Below are 8,789 nucleotides of genomic sequence, written 5' to 3' on the forward strand. Positions count from 1 at the left end.
AGAGCTCCTCTCTTGCCCTCACTTGCATTCCTCAACAGGTTATAGCCTGGGGATGGCCTGTCCCATGCATGAAATTCACTGAACCATGTTTCTGTGATTGCTACAATAGCCAAGGCCACTGCCACCATCAGGGCCTGCAAATCTGGAAATTTGTTGCTCAAAATGCATGCATTTGTGTACATAGCTTTCCAGCTTTTTTTCCCCTCAGCTTGCTCCTTTTCCCAGACACCTTTTCTGCACTTTTGCCTAAAAATGGACTAATTTTGTTTTTATCGCCAACCTCTTCCTGTATTTCTCTGTGTTGAAGGTGGCATTTCAATTCCATTGATTTCCTTCTGCCACCCCTGTCCTTTAGTTTAAGTGCCTGAATTTCTCGCTTAGGATCCTTTTTCCTGCCATAGACAAATGCAGGCCATTTTTGCTTATATACATTTATTATTCCATACCCTTCCCCAATATATCCAAATCCTCCTCCTTTACCCCAGGTATTGAAGTTGTTCATATGATTTTCCCTTTCCGTGAAAAGGCAGCACTTCTGAAAAGGCAATAGTCCATGTCATGTCCCCAGGCTTCTTCCCTAGATTCTGGAAATTTCTCTTGGATGCTATTTCTAGCAAGGTCATTAGGCCCTATATAGATGATGATAGTTTTATATTCCTTACTTTCTTCCTTAATTGTATTGATAATCTGGTTTGTATTTCTGCCAGCTGTGGATCCTGGAAGGCATTTTTACTATTGTGTACTCCTCAAACTGTATACCCGATATCGTGCCTCTGATGATAGTCTCTCAGCAGAAGGAATTCTCTATTAGAGTGTTTGGTAATATTTTATTTGGTTTTGATATTTGATGGCATTCTGAGGGTTTGTGTGCCTTGAGTCTGTGTCTCTTCAGATACCACTGCAGTTTCCATTTTTGGAGCACCTTCATTTTCCATTGCAGAAAAGGTATTTTGTCTGGGTATCATTTGGGAGGGTGGGTGTTTCTTTGTCAAAAGTCTTACTCTTCCAGAACACACTCTAATTAATTTAGTCATGGGTTTCCGAATTCTCTGAGGAAGTGGGCTCAGATATTCTGGATGCTGCACAGTTGGAGAGGCTTTTTAAACATAAACCATTTCTCTTTTACAGGCCGATACAGTACAGTGCGCTCCAGCGTTTGGCCATGAATTTTTCGATGCGCTATTTTTATCCCTTTTACAGAAAAGGGTAATAGCGTGACGAAAGCGCGCAGCCACCCCCTCAAAAACTTAATAGCGCCCGCAACATGCAAATGCACGTTGATGGCCTTATTAGTTATTCCTGCGCGATACAGAAAGTAAAATATGCAGCCAAGCTGCACATTTTACTTTCAGAAATTAATGCCTGCCCAAAGGCTGACATTAATTTCAGCCGGCACCAGGATACTGCTTTTCTGTACACCCTCCGACTTAATATCACAGCGATATTAAGTCGGAGGCCCCAAAAGTAAAATAAATAAATAAAAGTAAAAAAAAAATATGTGAAAATCTGCCTGCGGTTTGGAAGACAGATGCTCAATTTTGCCGGCATCCATTTTCAGAACCCGTAGCTGTCAGTGGGTTCGAGAACCGACGCCTGTAAAATTGAGCATCGGCTGTCAAACGCGCTGACAGCCACTGCTTCTGTCAAAAAGGAGGCGCTAGGGACGTGCTAGTGTCCCTAGTGCCTCCTTTTACCGTGGACCCTCATTTGCATGTTGTTCTCTCCTGAATCGCGTGCACAGGAGAGTGGCCTATGCATGCGGCAGGAGAGCGGGCGCTCGCCGGCTCTCCCGCAACTTTACTGAATCAGCCTGTTACTTGAGTTAACTCCTTTGACATTGCAGACAGCTGAACACAAATGGGACAAGCCTGTTTTTCTTACTTCAGAAAGTAGATTAAACTAGAGAAAGGAAAGAGAAAAACCAATAAAAGAAATTAACCAAAATATATCAAGATTGGAAAGTTAGATTTTTAAATAAATTTTAAAAAAACCCCGAAAATTTTGTAATAAAAGTGACTTTGTCCATGTTACATGTTTATGTAAATATGCCACAGAATTGTGTTTCACCTGTCATAGGGCCTTATTTTCCAATATCGCATTGGTAACGCATTAGGGGGCGTTACCAATGCAAATGAGGCTTCTTTCGTGCAGTGGGGAAACATCGTGTGCGGCGATGTTTTCGCCATTTGCGAAAACATTAGCGCCGCACGCGATGTTTTCCCACTGCACGATGATTCTTTCAGTCTTTTATCGCGGGGGGAGGGGGAGGGGGAGAGAGAGAGAGAGAGAGAGAGAGCGAGCGCGAGCCTTACTATAGTGCCTATGCCCTACATAGGTATTTTAACCCCTATAGGAGGGCCACCTACTAACTCGGGGTGGGGATTAGGTATGAGCGTCGGGGGTTGGGGGCCACTTTCGCATTCCACATGAGACCTACGGACAGAACAGTGGTCTCTAGTGCAGATTTGCTGGCTGTCGGAGTGAGGACGCTCACTCCAAGAAGTGGTTTGGGCAACGTTCTCTCTACCTAGCTTGATGGACACTCTACCTGGGCAACAACATGCTAGGTGGAGAGAATGTTGGCCAAATCTCCGCTTGGAGTGAGCGTCCTCACTCCGACGGCCAGCAAATCTGCACTAGAGACCACTGTTCAGTCCGTAGGTCTCATGTGGAATGCGAAAGTGGCCCCCAACCCCCGACGCTCATACCTAATCCCCACCCCGAGTTAGTAGGTGGCCCTGTCTGGGACTATCGTGGATGGCGGTAATCCTTTTCAGGCCTGTAACGCAGTCCATAACGCGAGGTTGGAGTTGTAGTTATTAGCCGCGATAGCAGCCGCGCTAACACTGCGGCTGTTTCGCTGCACACGATACACAGGTTCCCGCTTTACATATGCTCCGCCCCCTGAATACCAAATGACTAATTTGCATTCGCAAATCGCGTTAACAGCTGTTAACGCGATTTGCGAATTTATCGCACGCGGTAAAGTGCTTGGAAACTGAGGCCCATAGTATCTGCTTCCAACCAGTTAACAGAAAAGTCACTTGCTATGCTCTTAACATTTACTTTTTTTTGTTTTGTAATATGCTATGTCTGGAGAACCCAGAGGCCTTGTGTCTTGGATTGGTATCCAAGGTGCTATGGCTGCAGACTGTTTCTTTTGTACTCTGCTTGTTCTTGACAGGATAACTAGTCCTATTAATAAATGAGTATATCAGACCAGCGTTCATTGCAATTTGAAGTACTAGTAATATACTTATTAACTTCAGGCCTCCTCTTCCCCTAGAGACTGAATTTGAGGGCATGGTCTGTAAGTTTTTAGAATGAACCTTAGTGCATAACAGATGGCATTTAAAATGAAATGGGTCAATTCCTTTTTTTTTTTTCATGCCTGAATACACTGTGCTACTTGCATGAATTGATCATGTAGCAGAATTCTTTGTAAATTACTTCCTGTGCAGACACTGCAAGGCCTTCTGTGCACTGATGTGGGGCAGAGAGGCAGATTATGGCAGGAATTTGAGAAACAAGTAACTAAAACAGCAAGGCTGCAAGGCATGCTGGACCTCATGACAGAATTTAATGTTTGGGGTTTTTTTTTTAGTCTAGGTTATGTTATCTGAAAGATTGACAGGATGTGTGAACTCAACACCACAAGCCATTTAAGGTCAATCCGACCATCCATTTGACATACCAGGTTATTCACTGGCACACCAACTTTGTAATCTATTTATATAAAAGGCTTGTGTCAGTTGGTCAGTCAGTCACACTGTCATGTCTATCTGGGGCCACCAGGTAGTGCTCTGAATAGTGGAAGGTGTGCTGTGCAAAGACAATATGTTCTGTCTGCAAAGCCCTGTCATACATGCACACAGGGACAGGCAACCACAGACATGAAGGGGGACACACATACACAGGCTCTTATAGGCCAAACACCCCAAGCATTGCTGGGCACTTTTAACTAGTAAATTATATAGTACACTTACCTGCTTGATGTATGTGTGACCCAAAGTTGGTCTTTAGGCAGTCCATATTCAGCTGCTATGTGGCTTGGCTGGTTAGCCAGATAAACATATTCATATAGAGGCGGATTTTAAAATGTGCATAATATACGCGCGCAACCCTTTAAAAACCCTCCGTGGGCCGAGCCTATTTTGCATAGGCTTGGTGACGCGCAAGCCCCAAGACGCATGTATGTCCCAGGGCTTGTAAAAATGGGTGGGGCGGGGTTCAGAGGCCACGCCACTGCCGCTGGGCCTGGGGGTTGCGTGCTGGAGGCAGGTGTAAATACTAAAACAAAGGGGGGGGGATTTAGATAGGGCTGGGGGGCGGGTTAGATAGGGGAAGGTGGGGTGGGCGGAAGGAAAGTTCCCTCCGAGGCCGCTCCAATTTTGGAGCGGCCTCGGAGGGAACGGGGAAAGCCACCAGGGCTCCTCTAGGGCTCTGCGTGCGCAAGGTGCACAACTGTGCACCCTCTTGCGTGCGACGACCCTGGATTTTATAACATGTGCGTGTATGTTATAAAATCGGGCGTAGATTTGTGCGTGCCGGGTTGTGCATACAAATCTACGCCCGCGCGTGGGTTACAAAATCTGGCCCATATTCAGCTGAATATATCCAGCTATCTTAAAGGTAGCCAGATAACTTATCCGGCTAACTCAACTCCTCCCAGTTATGCCCATGGAACACCCCTAATTTATCCGGCTAAGTTATTCAGGTAAATTCTAGCTGGATAATAAGTGCCCAAATCTTCATTTAGCTAGATAATTTCAGAGTTATCCAGCTAAATGCTTTTGAATATGGACCTCAAGATGTTTTCTTATTCTGAAAACTTTTTTTTTAAAATAAGCATGAGGTTTATTAATGTCTCTCCTCCCCACATACTTAATAATTCAGTTTCAAACATTCACATGAAAAGGATCAAAAGTACCAAGGGATTTGTTCAATTTTGTATGTTTATAATAAGCTTAATCCACTTTTTTTTTTTAGGTGGTAGGATAAATCTATTTCCATTTTTAATTCTCTTTCCCGTCCTAGAAATGTCCTGGTCTCTGATGCCCTTTGCCTTTCAAATTAAGACAAGTGTGCTGTTGCCTGTGCTTTTACCCTGTCTCTATCATATGTATCGCCCATGGCACTTGACTGATTAATCTGATTGTTACTGCTTCCAAATTCTGCTCAATTTTTACTTACAGAGCAGAACATTAGGGAACTAGGCAGAAACTAACCTCGAGAGTGTAAAGAAATAAGTTGTGCTGAGCAAATCCAAGAATTAGGATAAGTCTTCAACCCTATTTAGTGTGGATCTCTGTATGTTTCAAGTGTATGCTATGACTCCAACAAATTGTAGACCACGGGGAATCCTGCCTGCCAAAAGTCAAGAGGGTATGTGAGTTATGAAAGGGTTGCCCTGAGCCTTCAAACTCTCCTCTGCTGTTTTAGCAGACAGAGAAGATTAAACCCTTTTTTTTTTTTTTTACAGTTCAGAGTCAATTGCAAATCCCCAAGTAAATCAGAGATCAGTGATTGTGATGGTTTGTAATTTATGGATGATCTGCATTTCTACTGAGAGAGAACTATATTGCTACAAAAAAAAAAAAAGAGTACAGAGATAGGTCAGTTATTCATGGGAAAATGCAACAAACACACAGAAAACTGATTTTACAGAAAAAGGCAAAGCACACTGGTGGTCATGATACTGCTGAAATAGAATAAAAGAGCATTTAAAAGTACAAATATTTTACTTGGCTGGGTCAACTGGTCATTATCTGCTGTGTGTATTTTATCTGCCACCTCCTGACTGGTCCTAACATCCTCTAGATAACAACTGCTTTTGAAGACAATTGAAACCTGAGCTTACTTGAGTGCATCCATTGGTCACAGACTGTAGTATAATGCTTGAGGCAGAAGGCATTTATTTTTATATATTTAAACAAAATTGTATACTATATAACCTGTAAATATACTATTAAAGTGGTTTACAAGTTAAACACACAAAAGAAAAAGCACAAAAACCTATAAAAAGTAACAACGAACACATAAGAAAAAGAACATTATTTTACAAATGAAGTGACTTGGATTGCAAAAGGAAAATTGACTATTGCTCTCGAAACCATTCACCTTTTCCCCTTCCAGTGTATAGTCACAGTGGGACCAGCATCAGCGGGACAGGCCAGCAACACCTGCCAAATGCTCTGTTCAGGAGTTGTTGCTTTTCCATCAAAAATTAGATAAGTACTAGCACCCATTCTCTCATGGAAAACAGATATGAGTACTATAATAGATGAGATTGTCAGCTTGCTCAGACACTGGACCTCAGAACTGGCCCTGATTAAAAAAATAAAAGATCCGGGGAAGGGAACAAAATTAAGAGGGCTGGCTGAGAAGGGGAAGGGAAGGAGAACTTTTTTTTTTTAAGCATAATGATGGCTGACTCTCAGACCTGCATTGGACAGGAATCTCCCGCTTCAAGAGCCCATCTCCCATTTTCACCTGCAAGAGTGAGAAACTCCAGCCAACACAAGAGGCTCCGAAGATGGGATCCTGGGACCCAACGAGAGGAGCCATGGGGACTTGCCATCCCACAGCTGCCGACCAGAACCTCGCATAGTGACTGTGCCGGCACTGCAGCAACTGCGAGCAGGGTCGAACCTCATGTGGGCCAACACCAGCTGACAGGAAGTACCAGCTATGGGAGTTTTGAACCTGCTTGCAGTTACGGTGCCTGCAAAGACACTACAAGGCATTTGGGTCTAGCCACAGGAGAATGGGTTCCCACTGCCACAGTGCTGCTGCATAAGTTTCCAGTGGAGAGATTTAGTTTGCCCCCTTAAGATTGTGAAGATAGTGTCTGTTCCTGGGTCTCAGTATGGGAGTACAATGACAAGAACTTCATTCTTCCTTTGTCTCCTTCCTTCAGCAGTGGGCATTTTAATCACTTGTCTTTTTTCTATCCCTTTCTCCTTTTTCCATCTTTCTCTTCTTCCTACCTACTCTCCTTTCACTGTTCCTTTTTCTCCAGCACTCTCCTCCATTCTTCATCCTCTCCCTTCCACATTATCTACTGCATGGCGCAGTTGGGCAGAATTTGTGCAGAATTCCCATCCTGTGCTGAAATCTGCAGTTGCCCAACAGAATAAGGCGTGAGGAACAGAAAGCAGCAGGAGCAATGGCAGTGGAGGCCTGACTAGGACAAAAGGGAGGCAGGAATAGCTCTGGTGTCAGCTGGAAATGAGATAGTTGCAGTGGTGGGCTGGCCTACTCAAACTGGAAGAGAGCATGGAGAGTCAGCATTAGCCCATTTAGACTGGAAGAGATGAACCTGCAGCATCTGCCTTGGTTTGCATGACCCAAACAAAGGAGGGAGCAGTGGGGGTCCAGTTGAGCTTGAACGAAGTGAGGTAGACAGCAAGCTTAGAGGAAGGTGGAAGAGAGCTGGGGGTCTTGCTAAAGAGAGGCTGGCAGAAAAAGAAAGCTGTGGTGGGGGCAGCAAGGGCGTCTTACTGGGGTGACAGGAGAGATTAGGAGAGGGAGCACTCTGTCAGCCCCTCCCACATCCAGGAGTCAAGCCTGTGTTGGGACAGAGAGAAATTGGAGGTCTAGCTAAAGCGGGGGGAACAGACAGAGAGACGGGATCTTGCTGGAGTGGTGGAAGAGATCTAGGGGGATGGAGAGAGAGTGAGCTGGAGAAGGGTTCAAGCTGTGGGGGTGGGGGAGTCAGAATAAGGAGAAGGTTGAGCCTGGTGCAGCAGAGAATGAAATCTGGTAGAAGGAAAGGGAAGGGAGAGAGGTCAGCTCTGGGGGAGAGGATATAGCAAGTGAACTTGGGGACTGTCCTGAGGAGGAGGAGAGATCAAGCATGTGGAAGGAGTTCAAGCCATAAGAGGAGGACAGCTGGGAGGGTCAATAAGCCTGGGGGAGGGGTGAACAATTTGGAGGGTCCAGGTTTATGATTGGAAAAATCTGCACAAAAAATGAAAAATCCTGCATCTTTGAATAATGTATTTTTTCTGTACTCTACTATAAATTAACTATTACTTATAGATACTGATTATATTGTTTTATCTGAACAAATAACCTTTGCAGAATTTTAAAATATTGCGCACAGAATTTGTACATATTTTGCGCAGAATTTTGAATTTTTTGTGCAGAATTCCTCCAGGAGTAAAATTTATCTCCCTGGATTCCACCCCACCAATCCATAATCCTCTCCTCATGCTATGTCTCCCCTTTATCTAACTCCTCTTCCAACTCCCATCCCCCACTTGCTCTCATTTCCCTCTTGCTCTCATCTCTCCCCTCTTAGTTTTCTCTTTCCCCTTCCTCTCCCCTCTTTCTCCCTATTCTTGCTCCTTCCCTTTGCTTACCCATAGTGACATAGTAATGACGGCAGAAAAAAAGACCAAATGGTTCATCCAATCTGCCCAGCAAGCTTCTTATGGTAGTAACTGCCGCTCTGTGCAGGTTACCCCCCTTGTTTCTGTTAAGGGTAGTAATATTAACAATCAAACCATGCAACTGTCAAACCCATAACGAATTTACTACTAGCAATATTTTTAAAGGGTGAGCGGCCTTCCTGATCATTCATACAATGCTGCTGCTTGAACGTGCTTTGCTTTTGGACTTTGACATAGAAGCAGTCCTGCGCTTTTTCTCTAATATTTGCATATCAGTACCACTTTAATTAACTTTCTTACTCCTGTTCCCCGCCCCCCCCCCCAACTCTAGATCTCCCCTCACACATACATACGCACCCTTTCCCTCCATTTCTTACTTTCTCCCTCACTGTC

This window comes from Rhinatrema bivittatum, chromosome 1 (genome assembly GCF_901001135.1).
Source record: "Rhinatrema bivittatum chromosome 1, aRhiBiv1.1, whole genome shotgun sequence".
In the NCBI taxonomy this organism is placed as follows: domain Eukaryota; kingdom Metazoa; phylum Chordata; class Amphibia; order Gymnophiona; family Rhinatrematidae; genus Rhinatrema; species Rhinatrema bivittatum.